Source organism: Lepidochelys kempii, chromosome 17 (genome assembly GCF_965140265.1).
Source record: "Lepidochelys kempii isolate rLepKem1 chromosome 17, rLepKem1.hap2, whole genome shotgun sequence".
In the NCBI taxonomy this organism is placed as follows: Eukaryota; Metazoa; Chordata; order Testudines; family Cheloniidae; genus Lepidochelys; species Lepidochelys kempii.
Genome location: NC_133272.1, coordinates 26674379 through 26700345, shown reverse-complemented (window position 1 = coordinate 26700345; position 25967 = coordinate 26674379).

Here is a 25967-nt window from a genome sequence, read left to right as displayed (position 1 = left end):
CCTGTGCCACTGCAGCTGTCTGTTCCGCTGCCTGACTGGCTGCTACCTTTATAGGACCCCTAGTCAGTGAAGCCCCGCCCCCTAATCAGGGCTCAGCTTCTCTCCCAGCACAAAGCCCCTCCAAGCCTCTACACACACAGATACTACCAATACAAAACCAAACACACACAAATACCTTCTCGTCCAACAGAACTCCCACTCAAACTCCCCTGTTTAGAGCTCTGTTTGCTAGCTCCTGTGCCGCTGCAGCTGTCTGTGCCGCTGCCTGACTGGCTGCTACCTTTATAGGACCCCTAGTCAGTGAAGCCCCGCCCCCTAATCAGGGTTCAGCTTCTCTCCAAGCACAAAGCTCCGCCAAACCCCGACACATACAGATACTACCAATAAAAAACCAAACACACACAAATACCATCTCCTCCAACAACTCCCACTCAAACTCCCCTGTTTACAGCTCTGTTTGCTAGCTCCTGTGCCGCTGCCTGACTGGCAGCTAGCTTTATAGGACCCCTAGTCAGTGAAGCCCCGCCCCCTAATCAGGGCTCAGCTTCTCTCCCAGCACAAAGCCCCTCCAAGCCTCTACACATACAGATACTACCAATACAAAAAACCACACAAATACCTTCTCCTCCAAAAGAACTCCCACTCAAACTCCCCTGCTTACAGCTCTGTTTGCTAGCTCCTGTGCCGCTGCCTGACTGGCTCCTACCTTTATAGGACCCCTAGTCAGTGAAGCCCCGCCCCCTAATCAGGGCTCAGCTTCTCTCGCAGCACCTAGCCCCTCCAAGCCTCTACACATACAGATACTACCAATACAAAACCACACACAAATACCTTCTCCTCCAACAGAACTCCCACTCAAACTCCCCTGTTCACAGCTCTGTTTTCTAGCTCCTGTGCCGCTGCCTGACTGGCTCCTACCTTTATAGGACCCCTAGTCAGTGAAGCCCCGCCCCCTAATCAGGGCTCAGCTTCTCTCCCAGCACAAAGCCCCTTCAAACCTCTACACATACAGGAACTACCAATACAAAAACACACACAAATACCTTCTCCTCCAAAAGAACTCCCACTCAAACCCCCCTGTTTACACCTCAGTTTGCTAGCTCCTGTGCCGCTGCAGCTGTCTGTGCCGCTGCCTGACTGGCTGCTCCCTTTATAGGACACCTAGTCAGTGAAGCCCCGCCCCCTAATCAGGGCCCAGCTTCTCTCCCAGCACAAAGCCCCTCCAAGCCTCTACACATACAGATAATACCAATACAAAAACACACACTAATACCTTCTCCTCCAACAGAACTCCCACTCAAACTCCCCTGTTCACAGCTCTGTTTGCTAGCTCCTGTGCCGCTGCCTGACTGGCTGCTACCTTTATAGGACCCCTCGTCAGTGAAGCCCCGCCCCCTAATCAGGGTTCAGCTTCTCTCCAAGCACAAAGCCCCGCCAAACCCCTTCACATACAGATACTACCAATAAAAAACCAAACACACATAAATACCTTCTCCTCCAACAGAACTCCCACTCAAACTCCCCTGTTTACAGATCTGTTTGCTAGCTCCTGTGCCGCTGCCTGACTGGCTGCTACCTTTATAGGACCGCTAGTCAGTGAAGCCCCGCCCCCTAATCAGGGCTCAGCTTCTGTCCCAGCACAAAGCCCGTACACAAACAGATACTACCAATACAAAACCGAACACACACAAATACCTTCTCCTCCAACAGAACTCCCACTCAAACTGCCCTGTTTACAGGTCTGTTTGCTAGCTCCTGTGCCGCTGCCTGACTGGCTGGTACATTTATAGGACCCCTAGTCAGTGAAGCCCCGCCCCCTAATCAGGGCTCAGCTTCTCTCCCAGCACAGAGCCCCTCCAAGCCTCTACACATACAGATACTACCAATACAAAACCAAACACACACAAATACCTTCTCCTCCAACAGAACTCCCACTCAAACTCCCCTCTTTACAGCCCTGTTTGCTAGCTGCTGTGCCACTGCAGCTGTCTGTGCCGCTGCCTGACTGGCTGCTACCTTTATAGGACCGCTAATCAGTGAAGCCCCGCCCCCTAATCAGGGCCCAGCTTCTCTCCCATCACAAAGCCCCTCCAAGCCTCTACACATACAGATAATACGAATACAAAAACACACACAAATACCTTCTCCTCCAACAGAACTCCCACTCAAACTCCCCTGTTTACAGCTCTGTTTGCTAGCTCCTGTGCCGCTGCCTGACTGGCTGCTACCTTTATAGGACCCCTAGTCACTGAAGCCCCGCCCCCTAATCAGGGCACAGCTTCTCTCGCAGCACCTAGCCCCTCCAAGCCTCTACACATACAGATACTACCAATACAAAAACACACACAAATACCTTCTCCTCCAACAGAACTCGCACTCAAACTCCCCTGTTTACAACTCTGTTTGCAAGCTCCTCTGCCGCTGCAGCTCTCTGTGCCACTGCCTGACTGGCTCCTACCTTTATAGGACCCCTAGTCAGTGAAGCCCCGCCCCCTGATCAGGGCTCAGCTTCTCTCCCAGCACAAAGCCCCTGCACATACAGATACTACCAATGCAAAACCAAACACACACAAATACCTTCTCCTCCAACAGAACTCCCACTCAAACTCCCCTGTTCACAGCTCTGTTTGCTAGCTCCTGTGCCACTGCAGCTGTCTGTGCCGCTGCCTGACTGGCTGCTACCTTTATAGGACCCCAAGTCAGTGAAGCCCCGCCCCTAATCAGGGCTCAGCTTCTCTCACAGCACCTAGCCCCTCCAAGCCTCTACACATACAGATAATACCAATACAAAAACACACACAAATACCTTCTCCTCCAACAGAACTCCCACTCAAACGCCCCTGTTCACAGCTCTGTTTGCTAGCTCCTGTGCCACTGCAGCTGTCTGTTCCGCTGCCTGACTGGCTGCTACCTTTATAGGACCCCTAGTCAGTGAAGCCCCGCCCCCTAATCAGGGTTCAGCTTCTCTCCCAGCACAAAGCCACTCCAAGCCTCTACACATACAGATACTACCAATACAAAACCAAACACACACAAATACCTTCTCCTCCAACAGAACTCCCACTCAAACTCCCCTCTTTACAGCTCTGTTTGCTAGCTCCTGTGCCACTGCAGCTGTCTGTGCCGCTGCCTGACTGGCTGCTCCCTTTCTAGGACCCCTAATCAGTGAAGCCCCGCCCCCTAATCAGGGCCCAGCTTCTCTCCCAGCACAAAGCCCCTCCAAGCCTCTACACATACAGATAATACCAATACAAAAACACACACAAATACGTTCTCCTCCGACAGAACTCCCACTCAAACTCCCCTGTTTACAGGTCTGTTTGCTAGCTCCTGTGCCGCTGCCTGACGGGCTGCTACCTTTATAGGACCCCAAGTCAGTGAAGCCCCGCCCCCTAATCAGGGCTCAGCTTCTCTCGCAGCACCTAGCCCCTCCAAGCCTCTACACATACAGATACTACCAATACAAAAACACACACAAATACCTTCTCCTCCAACAGAACTCCCACTCAAACTCCCCTGTTCACAGCTCTGTTTGCTAGCTCCTGTGCCGCTGCCTGACTGGCTGCTACCTTTATAGGACCCCTAGTCAGTGAAGCCCCGCCCCCTAATCAGGGCTCAGCTTCTCTCCCAGCACCAAGCCCCTCCAAGCCTCTACACATACAGATAATACCAATACAAAAACACACACAAATACCTTCTCCTCCAACAGAACTCCCACTCAAACTCCCCTGTTTACAGGTCTGTTTGCTAGCTCCTGTGCCGCTGCAGCTGTCTGTGCCGCTGCCTGACTGGCTGCTCCCTTTCTAGGACCCCTAATCAGTGAAGCCCCGCCCCCTAATCAGGGCCCAGCTTCTCTCCCAGCACAAAGCCCCTCCAAGCCTCTACACATACAGATAATACCAATACAAAAACACACACAAATACGTTCTCCTCCAACAGAGCTCCCACTCAAACTCCCCTGTTTACAGGTCTGTTTGCTAGCTCCTGTGCCGCTGCCTGACGGGCTGCTACCTTTATAGGACCCCTAGTCATTGAAGCCCCGCCCCCTAATCAGGGCTCAGCTTCTCTCGCAGCACCTAGCCACTCCAAGCCTCTACACATACAGATACTACCAATACAAAAACACACACAAATACCTTCTCCTCCAACAGAACTCCCACTCAAACTCCCCTGTTCACAGCTCTGTTTGCTAGCTCCTGTGCCGCTGCCTGACTGGCTGCTACCTTTATAGGACCCCTAGTCAGTGAAGCCCCGCTCCCTAATCAGGGCTCAGCTTCTCTCCCAGCACAAAGCCCCTCCAAGCCTCTACATATACAGATACTACCAATACAAAAAAACACACAAATACCTTCTCCTCCAACAGAACTCCCACTCAAACTCCCCTCTTTACAGCTCTGTTTGCTAGCTCCTGTGCCACTGCAGCTGTCTGTGCCGCTGCCTGACTGGCTGCTCCCTTTCTAGGGCCCCTAATCAGTGAAGCCCCGCCCCCTAATCACGGCCCAGCTTCTCTCCCAGCACAAAGCCCCTCCAAGCCTCTACACATACAGATAATACCAATACAAAAACACACACAAATACCATCTCCTCCAACAGAACTCCCACTCAAACTCCCCTGTTTACAGCTCTGTTTGTTAGCTCCTGTGCCGCTGCCTGACTGGCAGCTAGCTTTATAGGACCCCTAGTCAGTGAAGCCCCGCCCCCTAATCAGGGCTCAGCTTCTCTCCCAGCACAAAGCCCCTCCAAGCCTCTACACATAGAGATAATACCAATACAAAAAAACACACAAATACCTTCTCCTCCAAAAGAACTCCCACTCAAACTCCCCTGCTTACAGCTCTGTTTGCTAGCTCCTGTGCCGCTGCCTGACTGGCTCCTACCTTTATAGGACCCCTAGTCAGTGAAGCCCCGCCCCCTAATCAGGGCTCAGCTTCTCTCACAGCACCTAGCCCCTCCCAGCCTCTACACATACAGATAATACCAATACAAAAACACACACAAATACCTTCTCCTCCAACAGAACTCCCACTCAAACTCCCCTGTTTAGAGCTCTGTTTGCTCGCTCCTGTGCCGCTGCAGCTGTCTGTGCCGCTGCCTGACTGGCTGCTCCCTTCTAGGACCCCTAATCAGTGAAGCCCCGCCCCCTAATCAGGGCCCAGCTTCTCTCGCAGCACCTAGCCCCTCCAAGGCTCTACACATACAGATACTACCAATACAAAAACACACACAAATACCTTCTCCTCCAACAGAACTCCCACTCAAACTCCCCTGTTTACAGGTCTGTTTGCTAGCTCCTATGCCGCTGCCTGACGGGCTGCTACCTTTATAGGACCCCTAGTCAGTAAAGCCCCGCCCCCTAATCAGGGCTCAGCTTCTCTCGCAGCACCTAGCCCCTCCAAGGCTCTACACATACAGATACTACCAATACAAAAACACACACAAATACCTTCTCCTCCAACAGAACTCCCACTCAAACTCCCCTGTTCACAGCTCTGTTTGCTAGCTCCTGTGCCGCTGCCTGACTGGCTGCTACCTTTATAGGACCCCTAGTCAGTGAAGCCCCGCCCCCTAATCAGGGCTCAGCTTCTCTCCCAGCACAAAGCCCCTCCAAGCCTCTACATATACAGATACTACCAATACAAAGAAACACACAAATACCTTCTCCTCCAACAGAACTCCCACTCAAACTCCCCTGTTCACAGCTCTTTTTGCTAGCTCCTGTGCCACTGCAGCTGTCTGTGCCGCTGCCTGACTGGCTGCTACCTTCATAGGACCCCTAGTCAGTGAAGCCCCGCCCCTAATCAGGGCTCAGCTTCTCTCACAGCACCTAGCCCCTCCAAGCCTCTACACATACAGATAATAAAAATACAAAAACACACACAAATACCTTCTCCTCCAACAGAACTCCCACTCAAACTCCCCTGTTTACAGGTCTGTTTGCTAGCTCCTGTGCCGCTGCCTGACTGGCTGCTACCTTTATAGGACCCCTAGTCACTGAAGCCCCGCCCCCAAACCAGGGCTCAGCTTCTCTCCCAGCACAAAGCCCCTCCAAGCCTCTACACATACAGATACTACCAATACAAAACCAAACACACACAAATACCTTCTCCCCCAACAGAACTCCCACTCAAACTCCCCTGTTTACAGCTCTGTTTGCTAGCTCCTGTGCCGCTGCAGCTGTCTTTTCCGCTGCCTGACTGGCTGCTACCTTTATAGGACCCCTAGTCAGTGAAGCCCCGCCCCCTAATCAGGGTTCAGCTTCTCTCCCAGCACAAAGCCCCTCCAAGCCTCTACATATACAGATACTACCAATACAAAAACACACACAAATACCTTCTCCTCCAACAGAACTCCCACTCAAACTCCCCTGCTTACAGCTCTGTTTGCTAGCTCCTGTGCCGCTGCCTGACTGGCTGGTACCTTTATAGGACCCCTAGTCAGTGAAGCCCCGCCCCCTAATCAGGGCTCAGCTTCTCTCCCAGCACAGAGCCCCTCCAAGCCTCTACACATACAGATACTACCAATACAAAACCAAACACACACAAATACCTTCTCCTCCAACAGAACTCCTACTCAAACTCCCCTGCTTACAGCTCTGTTTGCTAGCTCCTGTGCCACTGCAGCTGTCTGTGCCGCTGCCTGACTGGCTGCTCCCTTTCTAGGACCCCTAATCAGTGAAGCCCCGCCCCTAATCAGGGCCCAGCTTCTCTCCCATCACAAAGCCCCTCCAAGCCTCTACACATACAGATAATACCAATACAAAAACACACACAAATACCTTCTTCTCCAACAGAACTCCCACTCAAACTCCCCTGTTTACAGGTCTGTTTGCTAGCTCCTGTGCCGCTGCAGCTGTCTGTGCCGCTGCCTGACTGGCTGCTCCCTTTATAGGACACCTAGTCAGTGAAGCCCCGCCCCCTAATCAGGGCCCAGCTTCTCTCCCAGCACAAAGCCCCTACAAGCCTCTACACATACAGATAATACCAATACAAAAACACACACAAATACGTTCTCCTCCAACAGAACTCCCACTCAAACTCCCCTGTTTACAGGTCTGTTTGCTAGCTCCTGTACCGCTCCAGCTGTCTGTGCCGCTGCCTGACTGGCTGCTACCTTTATAGGACCCCTAGTCAGTGAAGCCCCGCCCCCTAATCAGGGCTCAGCTTCTCTCGCAGCACCTAGCCCCTCCAAGCCTCTACACATACAGATACTACCAATACAAAAACACACACAAATACCTTCTCCTCCAACAGAACTCCCACTCAAACTCCCCTGTTTACAACTCTGTTTGCTAGCTCCTGTACCGCTCCAGCTGTCTGTGCCGCTGCCTGACTGGCTGCTACCTTTATAGGACCCCTAGTCACTGAAGCCCCGCCCCCAAACCAGGGCTCAGCTTCTCTCCAGCACAAAGCCCCTCCAAGCCTCTACACATACAGATAATACCAATACAAAAACACACACAAATACCTTCTCCTCCAACAGAACTCCCACTCAAACTCCCCTGTTTACAGGTCTGTTTGCTAGCTCCTGTGCCGCTGCCTGACGGGCTGCTACCTTTATAGGACACCTAGTCAGTGAAGCCCCGCCCCCTAATCAGGGTTCAGCTTCTCTCCAAGCACAAAGCTCCGCCAAACCCCGACACATACAGATACTACCAATAAAAAACCAAACACACACAAATACCATCTCCTCCAACAACTCCCACTCAAACTCCCCTGTTTACAGCTCTGTTTGCTAGCTCCTGTGCCGCTGCCTGACTGGCAGCTAGCTTTATAGGACCCCTAGTCAGTGAAGCCCCGCCCCCTAATCAGGGCTCAGCTTCTCTCCCAGCACAAAGCCCCTCCAAGCCTCTACACATACAGATACTACCAATACAAAAAAACACACAAATACCTTCTCCTCCAAAAGAACTCCCACTCAAACTCCCCTGCTTACAACTCTGTTTGCTAGCTCCTGTGCCGCTGCCTGACTGGCTCCTACCTTTATAGGACCCCTAGTCAGTGAAGCCCCGCCCCCTAATCAGGGCTCAGCTTCTCTCGCAGCACCTAGCCCCTCCAAGCCTCTACACATACAGATACTACCAATACAAAAACACACACAAATACCTTCTCCTCCAACAGAACTCCCACTCAAACTCCCCTGTTCACAGCTCTGTTTGCTAGCTCCTGTGCCGCTGCCTGACTGGCTGCTACCTTTATAGGACCCCTAGTCAGTGAAGCCCCGCCCCCTAATCAGGGCTCAGCTTCTCTCCCAGCACCAAGCCCCTCCAAGCCTCTACACATACAGATAATACCAATACAAAAACACACACAAATACCTTCTCCTCCAACAGAACTCCCACTCAAACTCCCCTGTTTACAGGTCTGTTTGCTAGCTCCTGTGCCGCTGCAGCTGTCTGTGCCGCTGCCTGACTGGCTGCTCCCTTTCTAGGACCCCTAATCAGTGAAGCCCCGCCCCCTAATCAGGGCCCAGCTTCTCTCCCAGCACAAAGCTCCTCCAAGCCTCTACACATACAGATAATACCAATACAAAAACACACACAAATACGTTCTCCTCCAACAGAGCTCCCACTCAAACTCCCCTGTTTACAGGTCTGTTTGCTAGCTCCTGTGCCGCTGCCTGACGGGCTGCTACCTTTATAGGACCCCTAGTCATTGAAGCCCCGCCCCCTAATCAGGGCTCAGCTTCTCTCGCAGCACCTAGCCACTCCAAGCCTCTACACATACAGATACTACCAATACAAAAACACACACAAATACCTTCTCCTCCAACAGAACTCCCACTCAAACTCCCCTGTTCACAGCTCTGTTTGCTAGCTCCTGTGCCACTGCAGCTGTCTGTGCCGCTGCCTGACTGGCTGCTCCCTTTCTAGGACCCCTAGTCAGTGAAGCCCCGCCCCTAATCAGGGCTCAGCTTCTCTCACAGCACCTAGCCCCTCCCAGCCTCTACACATACAGATAATACCAATACAAAAACACACACAAATACCTTCTCCTCCAACAGAACTCCCACTCAAACTCCCCTGTTTAGAGCTCTGTTTGCTCGCTCCTGTGCCGCTGCAGCTGTCTGTGCCGCTGCCTGACTGGCTGCTCCCTTCTAGGACCCCTAATCAGTGAAGCCCCGCCCCCTAATCAGGGCCCAGCTTCTCTCCCAGCACAAAGCCCCTCCAAGCCTCTACACATACAGATAATACCAATACAAAAACACACACAAATACGTTCTCCTCCAACAGAACTCCCACTCAAACTCCCCTGTTTACAGGTCTGTTTGCTAGCTCCTGTGCCGCTGCCTGACTGGCTGCTACCTTTATAGGACCCCTAGTCACTGAAGCCCCGCCCCCAAACCAGGGCTCAGCTTCTCTCCCAGCACAAAGCCCCTCCAAGCCTCTACACATACAGATACTACCAATACAAAACCAAACACACACAAATACCTTCTCCTACAACAGAACTCCCACTCAAACTCCCCTGTTTAGAGCTCTGTTTGCTAGCCCCTGTGCCGCTGCAGCTGTCTGTTCCGCTGCCTGACTGGCTGCTACCTTTATAGGACCCCTAGTCAGTGAAGCCCCGCCCCCTAATCAGGGCCCAGCTTCTCTCCCAGCACAAAGCCCCTCCAAGCCTCAACACATACAGATAATACCAATACAAAAACACACACAAATACCTTCTCCTCCAAAAGAACTCCCACTCAAACCCCCCTGTTTACACCTCAGTTTGCTAGCTCCTGTGCCGCTGCAGCTGTCTGTGCCGCTGCCTGACTGGCTGCTCCCTTTATAGGACACCTAGTCAGTGAAGCCCCGCCCCCTAATCAGGGCCCAGCTTCTCTCCCAGCACAAAGCCCCTCCAAGCCTCTACACATACAGATAATACCAATACAAAAACACACACTAATACCTTCTCCTCCAACAGAACTCCCACTCAAACTCCCCTGTTCACAGCTCTGTTTGCTAGCTCCTGTGCCGCTGCCTGACTGGCTGCTACCTTTATAGGACCCCTCGTCAGTGAAGCCCCGCCCCCTAATCAGGGCTCAGCTTCTGTCCCAGCACAAAGCCCGTACACAAACAGATACTACCAATACAAAACCGAACACACACAAATACCTTCTCCTCCAACAGAACTCCCACTCAAACTGCCCTGTTTACAGGTCTGTTTGCTAGCTCCTGTGCCGCTGCCTGACTGGCTGGTACCTTTATAGGACCCCTAGTCAGTGAAGCCCCGCCCCCTGTTCAGGGCTCAGCTTCTCTCCCAGCACAAAGCCCCTGCACATACAGATACTACCAATGCAAAACCAAACACACACAAATACCTTCTCCTCCAACAGAACTCCCACTCAAACTCCCCTGTTCACAGCTCTGTTTGCTAGCTCCTGTGCCGCTGCCTGACTGGCTGCTACCTTTATAGGACCCCTAGTCAGTGAAGCCCCGCCCCCTAATCAGGGCTCAGCTTCTCTCGCAGCACCTAGCCCCTCCAAGCCTCTACATATACAGATACTACCAATACAAAAAAACACACAAATACCTTCTCCTCCAACAGAATTCCCACTCAAACTCCCCTCTTTACAGCTCTGTTTGCTAGCTCCTGTGCCACTGCAGCTGTCTGTGCCGCTGCCTGACTGGCTGCTCCCTTTCTAGGGCCCCTAATCAGTGAAGCCCCGCCCCCTAATCAGGGCCCAGCTTCTCTCCCAGCACAAAGCCCCTCCAAGCCTCTACACATACAGATAATACCAATACAAAAACACACACAAATACGTTCTCCTCCAACAGAACTCCCACTCAAACTCCCCTGTTTACAGGTCTGTTTGCTAGCTCCTGTGCCGCTGCCTGACTGGCTGCTACCTTTATAGGACCCCTAGTCACTGAAGCCCCGCCCCCAAACCAGGGCTCAGCTTCTCTCCCAGCACAAAGCCCCTTCAAACCTCTACACATACAGGAACTACCAATACAAAACCAAACACACACAAATACCTTCTCCTCCAACAGAACTCCCACTCAAACTCCCCTGTTTACAGCTCTGTTTGCTAGCTCCTGTGCCGCTGCAGCTGTCTGTTCCGCTGCCTGACTGGCTGCTACCTTTATAGGATCCCTAGTCAGTGAAGCCCCGCCCCCTAATCAGGGTTCAGCTTCTCTCCCAGCACAAAGCCCCTCCAAGCCTCTACATATACAGATACTACCAATACAAAAAAACACACAAATACCTTCTCCTCCAACAGAACTCCCACTCAAACTCCGCTGCTTACAGCTCTGTTTGCTAGCTCCTGTGCCGCTGCCTGACTGGCTGCTACCTTTATAGGACCCCTCGTCAGTGAAGCCCCGCCCCCTAATCAGGGTTCAGCTTCTCTCCCAGCACAAAGCCCCTCCAAGCCTCTACATATACAGATACTACCAATACAAAAAAACACACAAATACCTTCTCCTCCAACAGAACTCCCACTCAAACTCCCCTGTTCACAGCTCTGTTTGCTAGCTCCTGTGCCACTGCAGCTGTCTGTTCCGCTGCCTGACTGGCTGCTACCTTTATAGGACCCCTAGTCAGTGAAGCCCCGCCCCTAATCAGGGCTCAGCTTCTCTCACAGCACCTAGCCCCTCCAAGCCTCTACACATACAGATAATACCAATACAAAAACACACACAAATACCTTCTCCTCCAACAGAACTCCCACTCAAACGCCCCTGTTCACAGCTCTGTTTGCTAGCTCCTGTGCCACTGCAGCTGTCTGTTCCGCTGCCTGACTGGCTGCTACCTTTATAGGACCCCTAGTCAGTTAAGCCCCGCCCCCTAATCAGGGTTCAGCTTCTCTCCAAGCACAAAGCTCCGCCAAACCCCGACACATACAGATACTACCAATAAAAAACCAAACACAGACAAATACCTTCTCCTCCAACAGAACTCCCACTCAAACTCCCCTGTTCACAGCTCTGTTTGCTAGCTCCTGTGCCGCTGCCTGACTGGCTGCTACCTTTATAGGACCCCTAGTCAGTGAAGCCCCGCCCCCTAATCAGGGCTCAGCTTCTCTCCCAGCACAAAGCCCCTCCAAGCCTCTACACATACAGATAATACCAATACAAAAACACACACAAATACGTTCTCCTCCAACAGAACTCCCACTCAAACTCCCCTGTTTACAGGTCTGTTTGCAAGCTCCTATGCCGCTGCCTGACGGGCTGCTACCTTTATAGGACCCCTAGTCAGTGAAGCCCCGCCCCCTAATCAGGGCTCAGCTTCTCTCGCAGCACCTAGCCCCTCCAAGGCTCTACACATACAGATACTACCAATACAAAAACACACACAAATACCTTCTCCTCCAACAGAACTCCCACTCAAACTCCCCTGTTCACAGCTCTGTTTGCTAGCTCCTGTGCCGCTGCCTGACTGGCTGCTACCTTTATAGGACCCCTAGTCAGTGAAGCCCCGCCCCCTAATCAGGGCTCAGCTTCTCTCGCAGCACCTAGCCACTGCAAGCCTCTACACATACAGATACTACCAATACAAAAACACACACAAATACCTTCTCCTCCAACAGAACTCCCACTCAAACTCCCCTGTTCACAGCTCTGTTTGCTAGCTCCTGTGCCGCTGCCTGACTGGCTGCTACCTTTATAGGACCCCTAGTCAGTGAAGCCCCGCCCCCTAATCAGGGCTCAGCTTCTCTCGCAGCACCTAGCCACTCCAAGCCTCTACACATACAGATACTACCAATACAAAAACACACACAAATACCTTCTCCTCCAACAGAACTCCCACTCAAACTCCCCTGTTCACAGCTCAGTTTGCTAGCTCCTGTGCCGCTGCCTGACTGGCTGCTACCTTTATAGGACCCCTAGTCAGTGAAGCCCCGCCCCTAATCAGGGCTCAGCTTCTCTCACAGCACCTAGCCCCTCCAAGCCTCTACACATACAGATAATACCAATACAAAAACACACACAAATACCTTCTCCTCCAACAGAACTCCCACTCAAACGCCCCTGTTCACAGCTCTGTTTGCTAGCTCCTGTGCCACTGCAGCTGTCTGTTCCGCTGCCTGACTGGCTGCTACCTTTATAGGACCCCTAGTCAGTGAAGCCCCGCCCCCTAATCAGGGCTCAGCTTCTCTCCCAGCACAAAGCCCCTCCAAGCCTCTACACACACAGATACTACCAATACAAAACCAAACACACACAAATACCTTCTCGTCCAACAGAACTCCCACTCAAACTCCCCTGTTTAGAGCTCTGTTTGCTAGCTCCTGTGCCGCTGCAGCTGTCTGTGCCGCTGCCTGACTGGCTGCTACCTTTATAGGACCCCTAGTCAGTGAAGCCCCGCCCCCTAATCAGGGTTCAGCTTCTCTCCAAGCACAAAGCTCCGCCAAACCCCGACACATACAGATACTACCAATAAAAAACCAAACACACACAAATACCATCTCCTCCAACAACTCCCACTCAAACTCCCCTGTTTACAGCTCTGTTTGCTAGCTCCTGTGCCGCTGCCTGACTGGCAGCTAGCTTTATAGGACCCCTAGTCAGTGAAGCCCCGCCCCCTAATCAGGGCTCAGCTTCTCTCCCAGCACAAAGCCCCTCCAAGCCTCTACACATACAGATACTACCAATACAAAAAACCACACAAATACCTTCTCCTCCAAAAGAACTCCCACTCAAACTCCCCTGCTTACAGCTCTGTTTGCTAGCTCCTGTGCCGCTGCCTGACTGGCTCCTACCTTTATAGGACCCCTAGTCAGTGAAGCCCCGCCCCCTAATCAGGGCTCAGCTTCTCTCGCAGCACCTAGCCCCTCCAAGCCTCTACACATACAGATACTACCAATACAAAACCACACACAAATACCTTCTCCTCCAACAGAACTCCCACTCAAACTCCCCTGTTCACAGCTCTGTTTTCTAGCTCCTGTGCCGCTGCCTGACTGGCTCCTACCTTTATAGGACCCCTAGTCAGTGAAGCCCCGCCCCCTAATCAGGGCTCAGCTTCTCTCCCAGCACAAAGCCCCTTCAAACCTCTACACATACAGGAACTACCAATACAAAAACACACACAAATACCTTCTCCTCCAAAAGAACTCCCACTCAAACCCCCCTGTTTACACCTCAGTTTGCTAGCTCCTGTGCCGCTGCAGCTGTCTGTGCCGCTGCCTGACTGGCTGCTCCCTTTATAGGACACCTAGTCAGTGAAGCCCCGCCCCCTAATCAGGGTTCAGCTTCTCTCCAAGCACAAAGCTCCGCCAAACCCCGACACATACAGATACTACCAATAAAAAACCAAACACACACAAATACCATCTCCTCCAACAACTCCCACTCAAACTCCCCTGTTTACAGCTCTGTTTGCTAGCTCCTGTGCCGCTGCCTGACTGGCAGCTAGCTTTATAGGACCCCTAGTCAGTGAAGCCCCGCCCCCTAATCAGGGCTCAGCTTCTCTCCCAGCACAAAGCCCCTCCAAGCCTCTACACATACAGATACTACCAATACAAAAAAACACACAAATACCTTCTCCTCCAACAGAACTCCCACTCAAACTCCCCTGTTTACAGGTCTGTTTGCTAGCTCCTGTGCCGCTGCCTGACGGGCTGCTACCTTTATAGGACACCTAGTCAGTGAAGCCCCGCCCCCTAATCAGGGTTCAGCTTCTCTCCAAGCACAAAGCTCCGCCAAACCCCGACACATACAGATACTACCAATAAAAAACCAAACACACACAAATACCATCTCCTCCAACAACTCCCACTCAAACTCCCCTGTTTACAGCTCTGTTTGCTAGCTCCTGTGCCGCTGCCTGACTGGCAGCTAGCTTTATAGGACCCCTAGTCAGTGAAGCCCCGCCCCCTAATCAGGGCTCAGCTTCTCTCCCAGCACAAAGCCCCTCCAAGCCTCTACACATACAGATACTACCAATACAAAAAAACACACAAATACCTTCTCCTCCAAAAGAACTCCCACTCAAACTCCCCTGCTTACAACTCTGTTTGCTAGCTCCTGTGCCGCTGCCTGACTGGCTCCTACCTTTATAGGACCCCTAGTCAGTGAAGCCCCGCCCCCTAATCAGGGCTCAGCTTCTCTCGCAGCACCTAGCCCCTCCAAGCCTCTACACATACAGATACTACCAATACAAAAACACACACAAATACCTTCTCCTCCAACAGAACTCCCACTCAAACTCCCCTGTTCACAGCTCTGTTTGCTAGCTCCTGTGCCGCTGCCTGACTGGCTGCTACCTTTATAGGACCCCTAGTCAGTGAAGCCCCGCCCCCTAATCAGGGCTCAGCTTCTCTCCCAGCACCAAGCCCCTCCAAGCCTCTACACATACAGATAATACGAATACAAAAACACACACAAATACCTTCTCCTCCAACAGAACTCCCACTCAAACTCCCCTGTTTACAGGTCTGTTTGCTAGCTCCTGTGCCGCTGCAGCTGTCTGTGCCGCTGCCTGACTGGCTGCTCCCTTTCTAGGACCCCTAATCAGTGAAGCCCCGCCCCCTAATCAGGGCCCAGCTTCTCTCCCAGCACAAAGCTCCTCCAAGCCTCTACACATACAGATAATACCAATACAAAAACACACACAAATACGTTCTCCTCCAACAGAGCTCCCACTCAAACTCCCCTGTTTACAGGTCTGTTTGCTAGCTCCTGTGCCGCTGCCTGACGGGCTGCTACCTTTATAGGACCCCTAGTCATTGAAGCCCCGCCCCCTAATCAGGGCTCAGCTTCTCTCGCAGCACCTAGCCACTCCAAGCCTCTACACATACAGATACTACCAATACAAAAACACACACAAATACCTTCTCCTCCAACAGAACTCCCACTCAAACTCCCCTGTTCACAGCTCTGTTTGCTAGCTCCTGTGCCACTGCAGCTGTCTGTGCCGCTGCCTGACTGGCTGCTCCCTTTCTAGGACCCCTAGTCAGTGAAGCCCCGCCCCTAATCAGGGCTCAGCTTCTCTCACAGCACCTAGCCCCTCCCAGCCTCTACACATACAGATAATACCAATACAAAAACACACACAAATACCTTCTCCTCCAACAGAACTCCCACTCAAACTCCCCTGTTTAGAGCTCTGTTTGCTCGCTCCTGTGCCGCTGCAGCTGTCTGTGCCGCTGCCTGACTGGCTGCTCCCTTCTAGGACCCCTAATCAGTGAAGCCCCGCCCCCTAATCAGGGCCCAGCTTCTCTCCCAGCACAAAGCCCCTCCAAGCCTCTACACATACAGATAATACCAATACAAAAACACACACAAATACGTTCTCCTCCAACAGAACTCCCACTCAAACTCCCCTGTTTACAGGTCTGTTTGCTAGCTCCTGTGCCGCTGCCTGACTGGCTGCTACCTTTATAGGACCCCTAGTCACTGAAGCCCCGCCCCCAAACCAGGGCTCAGCTTCTCTCCCAGCACAAAGCCCCTCCAAGCCTCTACACATACAGATACTACCAATACAAAACCAAACACACACAAATACCTTCTCCTACAACAGAACTCCCACTCAAACTCCCCTGTTTAGAGCTCTGTTTGCTAGCCCCTGTGCCGCTGCAGCTGTCTGTTCCGCTGCCTGACTGGCTGCTACCTTTATAGGACCCCTAGTCAGTGAAGCCCCGCCCCCTAATCAGGGCCCAGCTTCTCTCCCAGCACAAAGCCCCTCCAAGCCTCAACACATACAGATAATACCAATACAAAAACACACACAAATACCTTCTCCTCCAAAAGAACTCCCACTCAAACCCCCCTGTTTACACCTCAGTTTGCTAGCTCCTGTGCCGCTGCAGCTGTCTGTGCCGCTGCCTGACTGGCTGCTCCCTTTATAGGACACCTAGTCAGTGAAGCCCCGCCCCCTAATCAGGGCCCAGCTTCTCTCCCAGCACAAAGCCCCTCCAAGCCTCTACACATACAGATAATACCAATACAAAAACACACACTAATACCTTCTCCTCCAACAGAACTCCCACTCAAACTCCCCTGTTCACAGCTCTGTTTGCTAGCTCCTGTGCCGCTGCCTGACTGGCTGCTACCTTTATAGGACCCCTCGTCAGTGAAGCCCCGCCCCCTAATCAGGGCTCAGCTTCTGTCCCAGCACAAAGCCCGTACACAAACAGATACTACCAATACAAAACCGAACACACACAAATACCTTCTCCTCCAACAGAACTCCCACTCAAACTGCCCTGTTTACAGGTCTGTTTGCTAGCTCCTGTGCCGCTGCCTGACTGGCTGGTACCTTTATAGGACCCCTAGTCAGTGAAGCCCCGCCCCCTGTTCAGGGCTCAGCTTCTCTCCCAGCACAAAGCCCCTGCACATACAGATACTACCAATGCAAAACCAAACACACACAAATACCTTCTCCTCCAACAGAACTCCCACTCAAACTCCCCTGTTCACAGCTCTGTTTGCTAGCTCCTGTGCCGCTGCCTGACTGGCTGCTACCTTTATAGGACCCCTAGTCAGTGAAGCCCCGCCCCCTAATCAGGGCTCAGCTTCTCTCGCAGCACCTAGCCCCTCCAAGCCTCTACATATACAGATACTACCAATACAAAAAAACACACAAATACCTTCTCCTCCAACAGAATTCCCACTCAAACTCCCCTCTTTACAGCTCTGTTTGCTAGCTCCTGTGCCACTGCAGCTGTCTGTGCCGCTGCCTGACTGGCTGCTCCCTTTCTAGGGCCCCTAATCAGTGAAGCCCCGCCCCCTAATCAGGGCCCAGCTTCTCTCCCAGCACAAAGCCCCTCCAAGCCTCTACACATACAGATAATACCAATACAAAAACACACACAAATACGTTCTCCTCCAACAGAACTCCCACTCAAACTCCCCTGTTTACAGGTCTGTTTGCTAGCTCCTGTGCCGCTGCCTGACTGGCTGCTACCTTTATAGGACCCCTAGTCACTGAAGCCCCGCCCCCAAACCAGGGCTCAGCTTCTCTCCCAGCACAAAGCCCCTTCAAACCTCTACACATACAGGAACTACCAATACAAAACCAAACACACACAAATACCTTCTCCTCCAACAGAACTCCCACTCAAACTCCCCTGTTTACAGCTCTGTTTGCTAGCTCCTGTGCCGCTGCAGCTGTCTGTTCCGCTGCCTGACTGGCTGCTACCTTTATAGGATCCCTAGTCAGTGAAGCCCCGCCCCCTAATCAGGGTTCAGCTTCTCTCCCAGCACAAAGCCCCTCCAAGCCTCTACATATACAGATACTACCAATACAAAAAAACACACAAATACCTTCTCCTCCAACAGAACTCCCACTCAAACTCCGCTGCTTACAGCTCTGTTTGCTAGCTCCTGTGCCGCTGCCTGACTGGCTGCTACCTTTATAGGACCCCTCGTCAGTGAAGCCCCGCCCCCTAATCAGGGTTCAGCTTCTCTCCCAGCACAAAGCCCCTCCAAGCCTCTACATATACAGATACTACCAATACAAAAAAACACACAAATACCTTCTCCTCCAACAGAACTCCCACTCAAACTCCCCTGTTCACAGCTCTGTTTGCTAGCTCCTGTGCCACTGCAGCTGTCTGTTCCGCTGCCTGACTGGCTGCTACCTTTATAGGACCCCTAGTCAGTGAAGCCCCGCCCCTAATCAGGGCTCAGCTTCTCTCACAGCACCTAGCCCCTCCAAGCCTCTACACATACAGATAATACCAATACAAAAACACACACAAATACCTTCTCCTCCAACAGAACTCCCACTCAAACGCCCCTGTTCACAGCTCTGTTTGCTAGCTCCTGTGCCACTGCAGCTGTCTGTTCCGCTGCCTGACTGGCTGCTACCTTTATAGGACCCCTAGTCAGTTAAGCCCCGCCCCCTAATCAGGGTTCAGCTTCTCTCCAAGCACAAAGCTCCGCCAAACCCCGACACATACAGATACTACCAATAAAAAACCAAACACAGACAAATACCTTCTCCTCCAACAGAACTCCCACTCAAACTCCCCTGTTCACAGCTCTGTTTGCTAGCTCCTGTGCCGCTGCCTGACTGGCTGCTACCTTTATAGGACCCCTAGTCAGTGAAGCCCCGCCCCCTAATCAGGGCTCAGCTTCTCTCCCAGCACAAAGCCCCTCCAAGCCTCTACACATACAGATAATACCAATACAAAAACACACACAAATACGTTCTCCTCCAACAGAACTCCCACTCAAACTCCCCTGTTTACAGGTCTGTTTGCAAGCTCCTATGCCGCTGCCTGACGGGCTGCTACCTTTATAGGACCCCTAGTCAGTGAAGCCCCGCCCCCTAATCAGGGCTCAGCTTCTCTCGCAGCACCTAGCCCCTCCAAGGCTCTACACATACAGATACTACCAATACAAAAACACACACAAATACCTTCTCCTCCAACAGAACTCCCACTCAAACTCCCCTGTTCACAGCTCTGTTTGCTAGCTCCTGTGCCGCTGCCTGACTGGCTGCTACCTTTATAGGACCCCTAGTCAGTGAAGCCCCGCCCCCTAATCAGGGCTCAGCTTCTCTCGCAGCACCTAGCCACTGCAAGCCTCTACACATACAGATACTACCAATACAAAAACACACACAAATACCTTCTCCTCCAACAGAACTCCCACTCAAACTCCCCTGTTCACAGCTCTGTTTGCTAGCTCCTGTGCCGCTGCCTGACTGGCTGCTACCTTTATAGGACCCCTAGTCAGTGAAGCCCCGCCCCCTAATCAGGGCTCAGCTTCTCTCGCAGCACCTAGCCACTCCAAGCCTCTACACATACAGATACTACCAATACAAAAACACACACAAATACCTTCTCCTCCAACAGAACTCCCACTCAAACTCCCCTGTTCACAGCTCAGTTTGCTAGCTCCTGTGCCGCTGCCTGACTGGCTGCTACCTTTATAGGACCCCTAGTCAGTGAAGCCCCGCCCCTAATCAGGGCTCAGCTTCTCTCACAGCACCTAGCCCCTCCAAGCCTCTACACATACAGATAATACCAATACAAAAACACACACAAATACCTTCTCCTCCAACAGAACTCCCACTCAAACGCCCCTGTTCACAGCTCTGTTTGCTAGCTCCTGTGCCACTGCAGCTGTCTGTTCCGCTGCCTGACTGGCTGCTACCTTTATAGGACCCCTAGTCAGTGAAGCCCCGCCCCCTAATCAGGGCTCAGCTTCTCTCCCAGCACAAAGCCCCTCCAAGCCTCTACACACACAGATACTACCAATACAAAACCAAACACACACAAATACCTTCTCGTCAAACAGAACTCCCACTCAAACTCCCCTGTTTAGAGCTCTGTTTGCTAGCTCCTGTGCCGCTGCAGCTGTCTGTGCCGCTGCCTGACTGGCTGCTACCTTTATAGGACCCCTAGTCAGTGAAGCCCCGCCCCCTAATCAGGGTTCAGCTTCTCTCCAAGCACAAAGCTCCGCCAAACCCCGACACATACAGATACTACCAATAAAAAACCAAACACACACAAATACCATCTCCTCCAACAACTCCCACTCAAACTCCCCTGTTTACAGCTCTGTTTGCTAGCTCCTGTGCCGCTGCCTGACTGGCAGCTAGCTTTATAGGACCCCTAGTCAGTGAAGCCCCGCCCCCTAATCAGGGCTCAGCTTCTCTCCCAGCACAAAGCCCCTCCAAGCCTCTACACATACAGATACTACCAATACAAAAAACCACACAAATACCTTCTCCTCCAAAAGAACTCCCACTCAAACTCCCCTGCTTACAGCTCTGTTTGCTAGCTCCTGTGCCGCTGCCTGACTGGCTCCTACCTTTATAGGACCCCTAGTCAGTGAAGCCCCGCCCCCTAATCAGGGCTCAGCTTCTCTCGCAGCACCTAGCCCCTCCAAGCCTCTACACATACAGATACTACCAATACAAAACCACACACAAATACCTTCTCCTCCAACAGAACTCCCACTCAAACTCCCCTGTTCACAGCTCTGTTTTCTAGCTCCTGTGCCGCTGCCTGACTGGCTCCTACCTTTATAGGACCCCTAGTCAGTGAAGCCCCGCCCCCTAATCAGGGCTCAGCTTCTCTCCCAGCACAAAGCCCCTTCAAACCTCTACACATACAGGAACTACCAATACAAAAACACACACAAATACCTTCTCCTCCAAAAGAACTCCCACTCAAACCCCCCTGTTTACACCTCAGTTTGCTAGCTCCTGTGCCGCTGCAGCTGTCTGTGCCGCTGCCTGACTGGCTGCTCCCTTTATAGGACACCTAGTCAGTGAAGCCCCGCCCCCTAATCAGGGCCCAGCTTCTCTCCCAGCACAAAGCCCCTCCAAGCCTCTACACATACAGATAATACCAATACAAAAACACACACTAATACCTTCTCCTCCAACAGAACTCCCACTCAAACTCCCCTGTTCACAGCTCTGTTTGCTAGCTCCTGTGCCGCTGCCTGACTGGCTGCTACCTTTATAGGACCCCTCGTCAGTGAAGCCCCGCCCCCTAATCAGGGTTCAGCTTCTCTCCAAGCACAAACCCCGCCAAACCCCTTCACATACAGATACTACCAATAAAAAACCAAACACACATAAATACCTTCTCCTCCAACAGAACTCCCACTCAAACTCCCCTGCTTACAGCTCTGTTTGCTAGCTCCTGTGCCGCTGTCTGACTGGCTCCTACCTTTATAGGACCCCTAGTCAGTGAAGCCCCGCCCCCTGATCAGGGCTCAGCTTCTCTCCCAGCACAAAGCCCCTCCAAGCCTCTACATATACAGATACTACCAATACAAAAAAATACACAAATACCTTCTCCTCCAACAGAACTCCCACTCAAACTCCCCTGTTTACAGATCTGTTTGCTAGCTCCTGTGCCGCTGCCTGACTGGCTGCTACCTTTATAGGACCGCTAGTCAGTGAAGCCCCGCCCCCTAATCAGGGCTCAGCTTCTGTCCCAGCACAAAGCCCGTACACAAACAGATACTACCAATACAAAACCGAACACACACAAATACCTTCTCCTCCAACAGAACTCCCACTCAAACTGCCCTGTTTACAGGTCTGTTTGCTAGCTCCTGTGCCGCTGCCTGACTGGCTGGTACATTTATAGGACCCCTAGTCAGTGAAGCCCCGCCCCCTAATCAGGGCTCAGCTTCTCTCCCAGCACAGAGCCCCTCCAAGCCTCTACACATACAGATACTACCAATACAAAACCAAACACACACAAATACCTTCTCCTCCAACAGAACTCCCACTCAAACTCCCCTCTTTACAGCCCTGTTTGCTAGCTGCTGTGCCACTGCAGCTGTCTGTGCCGCTGCCTGACTGGCTGCTACCTTTATAGGACCGCTAATCAGTGAAGCCCCGCCCCCTAATCAGGGCCCAGCTTCTCTCCCATCACAAAGCCCCTCCAAGCCTCTACACATACAGATAATACGAATACAAAAACACACACAAATACCTTCTCCTCCAACAGAACTCCCACTCAAACTCCCCTGTTTACAGCTCTGTTTGCTAGCTCCTGTGCCGCTGCCTGACTGGCTGCTACCTTTATAGGACCCCTAGTCACTGAAGCCCCGCCCCCTAATCAGGGCACAGCTTCTCTCGCAGCACCTAGCCCCTCCAAGCCTCTACACATACAGATACTACCAATACAAAAACACACACAAATACCTTCTCCTCCAACAGAACTCGCACTCAAACTCCCCTGTTTACAACTCTGTTTGCAAGCTCCTCTGCCGCTGCAGCTCTCTGTGCCACTGCCTGACTGGCTCCTACCTTTATAGGACCCCTAGTCAGTGAAGCCCCGCCCCCTGATCAGGGCTCAGCTTCTCTCCCAGCACAAAGCCCCTGCACATACAGATACTACCAATGCAAAACCAAACACACACAAATACCTTCTCCTCCAACAGAACTCCCACTCAAACTCCCCTGTTCACAGCTCTGTTTGCTAGCTCCTGTGCCACTGCAGCTGTCTGTGCCGCTGCCTGACTGGCTGCTCCCTTTCTAGGACCCCTAATCAGTGAAGCCCCGCCCCCTAATCAGGGCCCAGCTTCTCTCCCAGCACAAAGCCCCTCCAAGCCTCTACACATACAGATAATACCAATACAAAAACACACACAAATACGTTCTCCTCCGACAGAACTCCCACTCAAACTCCCCTGTTCACAGCTCTGTTTGCTAGCTCCTGTGCCGCTGCCTGACTGGCTGCTACCTTTATAGGACCCCTAGTCAGTGAAGCCCCGCCCCTAATCAGGGCTCAGCTTCTCTCACAGCACCTAGCCCCTCCAAGCCTCTACACATACAGATAATACCAATACAAAAACACACACAAATACCTTCTCCTCCAACAGAACTCCCACTCAAACGCCCCTGTTCACAGCTCTGTTTGCTAGCTCCTGTGCCACTGCAGCTGTCTGTTCCGCTGCCTGACTGGCTGCTACCTTTATAGGACCCCTAGTCAGTGAAGCCCCGCCCCCTAATCAGGGCTCAGCTTCTCTCCCAGCACAAAGCCCCTCCAAGCCTCTACACACACAGATACTACCAATACAAAACCAAACACACACAAATACCTTCTCGTCCAACAGAACTCCCACTCAAACTCCCCTGTTTAGAGCTCTGTTTGCTAGCTCCTGTGCCGCTGCAGCTGTCTGTGCCGCTGCCTGACTGGCTGCTACCTTTATAGGACCCCTAGTCAGTGAAGCCCCGCCCCCTAATCAGGGTTCAGCTTCTCTCCAAGCACAAAGCTCCGCCAAACCCCGACACATACAGATACTACCAATAAAAAACCAAACACACACAAATACCATCTCCTCCAACAACTCCCACTCAAACTCCCCTGTTTACAGCTCTGTTTGCTAGCTCCTGTGCCGCTGCCTGACTGGCAGCTAGCTTTATAGGACCCCTAGTCAGTGAAGCCCCGCCCCCTAATCAGGGCTCAGCTTCTCTCCCAGCACAAAGCCCCTCCAAGCCTCTACACATACAGATACTACCAATACAAAAAACCACACAAATACCTTCTCCTCCAAAAGAACTCCCACTCAAACTCCCCTGCTTACAGCTCTGTTTGCTAGCTCCTGTGCCGCTGCCTGACTGGCTCCTACCTTTATAGGACCCCTAGTCAGTGAAGCCCCGCCCCCTAATCAGGGCTCAGCTTCTCTCGCAGCACCTAGCCCCTCCAAGCCTCTACACATACAGATACTACCAATACAAAACCACACACAAATACCTTCTCCTCCAACAGAACTCCCACTCAAACTCCCCTGTTCACAGCTCTGTTTTCTAGCTCCTGTGCCGCTGCCTGACTGGCTCCTACCTTTATAGGACCCCTAGTCAGTGAAGCCCCGCCCCCTAATCAGGGCTCAGCTTCTCTCCCAGCACAAAGCCCCTTCAAACCTCTACACATACAGGAACTACCAATACAAAAACACACACAAATACCTTCTCCTCCAAAAGAACTCCCACTCAAACCCCCCTGTTTACACCTCAGTTTGCTAGCTCCTGTGCCGCTGCAGCTGTCTGTGCCGCTGCCTGACTGGCTGCTCCCTTTATAGGACACCTAGTCAGTGAAGCCCCGCCCCCTAATCAGGGCCCAGCTTCTCTCCCAGCACAAAGCCCCTCCAAGCCTCTACACATACAGATAATACCAATACAAAAACACACACTAATACCTTCTCCTCCAACAGAACTCCCACTCAAACTCCCCTGTTCACAGCTCTGTTTGCTAGCTCCTGTGCCGCTGCCTGACTGGCTGCTACCTTTATAGGACCCCTCGTCAGTGAAGCCCCGCCCCCTAATCAGGGTTCAGCTTCTCTCCAAGCACAAAGCCCCGCCAAACCCCTTCACATACAGATACTACCAATAAAAAACCAAACACACATAAATACCTTCTCCTCCAACAGAACTCCCACTCAAACTCCCCTGTTTACAGATCTGTTTGCTAGCTCCTGTGCCGCTGCCTGACTGGCTGCTACCTTTATAGGACCGCTAGTCAGTGAAGCCCCGCCCCCTAATCAGGGCTCAGCTTCTGTCCCAGCACAAAGCCCGTACACAAACAGATACTACCAATACAAAACCGAACACACACAAATACCTTCTCCTCCAACAGAACTCCCACTCAAACTGCCCTGTTTACAGGTCTGTTTGCTAGCTCCTGTGCCGCTGCCTGACTGGCTGGTACATTTATAGGACCCCTAGTCAGTGAAGCCCCGCCCCCTAATCAGGGCTCAGCTTCTCTCCCAGCACAGAGCCCCTCCAAGCCTCTACACATACAGATACTACCAATACAAAACCAAACACACACAAATACCTTCTCCTCCAACAGAACTCCCACTCAAACTCCCCTCTTTACAGCCCTGTTTGCTAGCTGCTGTGCCACTGCAGCTGTCTGTGCCGCTGCCTGACTGGCTGCTACCTTTATAGGACCGCTAATCAGTGAAGCCCCGCCCCCTAATCAGGGCCCAGCTTCTCTCCCATCACAAAGCCCCTCCAAGCCTCTACACATACAGATAATACGAATACAAAAACACACACAAATACCTTCTCCTCCAACAGAACTCCCACTCAAACTCCCCTGTTTACAGCTCTGTTTGCTAGCTCCTGTGCCGCTGCCTGACTGGCTGCTACCTTTATAGGACCCCTAGTCACTGAAGCCCCGCCCCCTAATCAGGGCACAGCTTCTCTCGCAGCACCTAGCCCCTCCAAGCCTCTACACATACAGATACTACCAATACAAAAACACACACAAATACCTTCTCCTCCAACAGAACTCGCACTCAAACTCCCCTGTTTACAACTCTGTTTGCAAGCTCCTCTGCCGCTGCAGCTCTCTGTGCCACTGCCTGACTGGCTCCTACCTTTATAGGACCCCTAGTCAGTGAAGCCCCGCCCCCTGATCAGGGCTCAGCTTCTCTCCCAGCACAAAGCCCCTGCACATACAGATACTACCAATGCAAAACCAAACACACACAAATACCTTCTCCTCCAACAGAACTCCCACTCAAACTCCCCTGTTCACAGCTCTGTTTGCTAGCTCCTGTGCCACTGCAGCTGTCTGTGCCGCTGCCTGACTGGCTGCTACCTTTATAG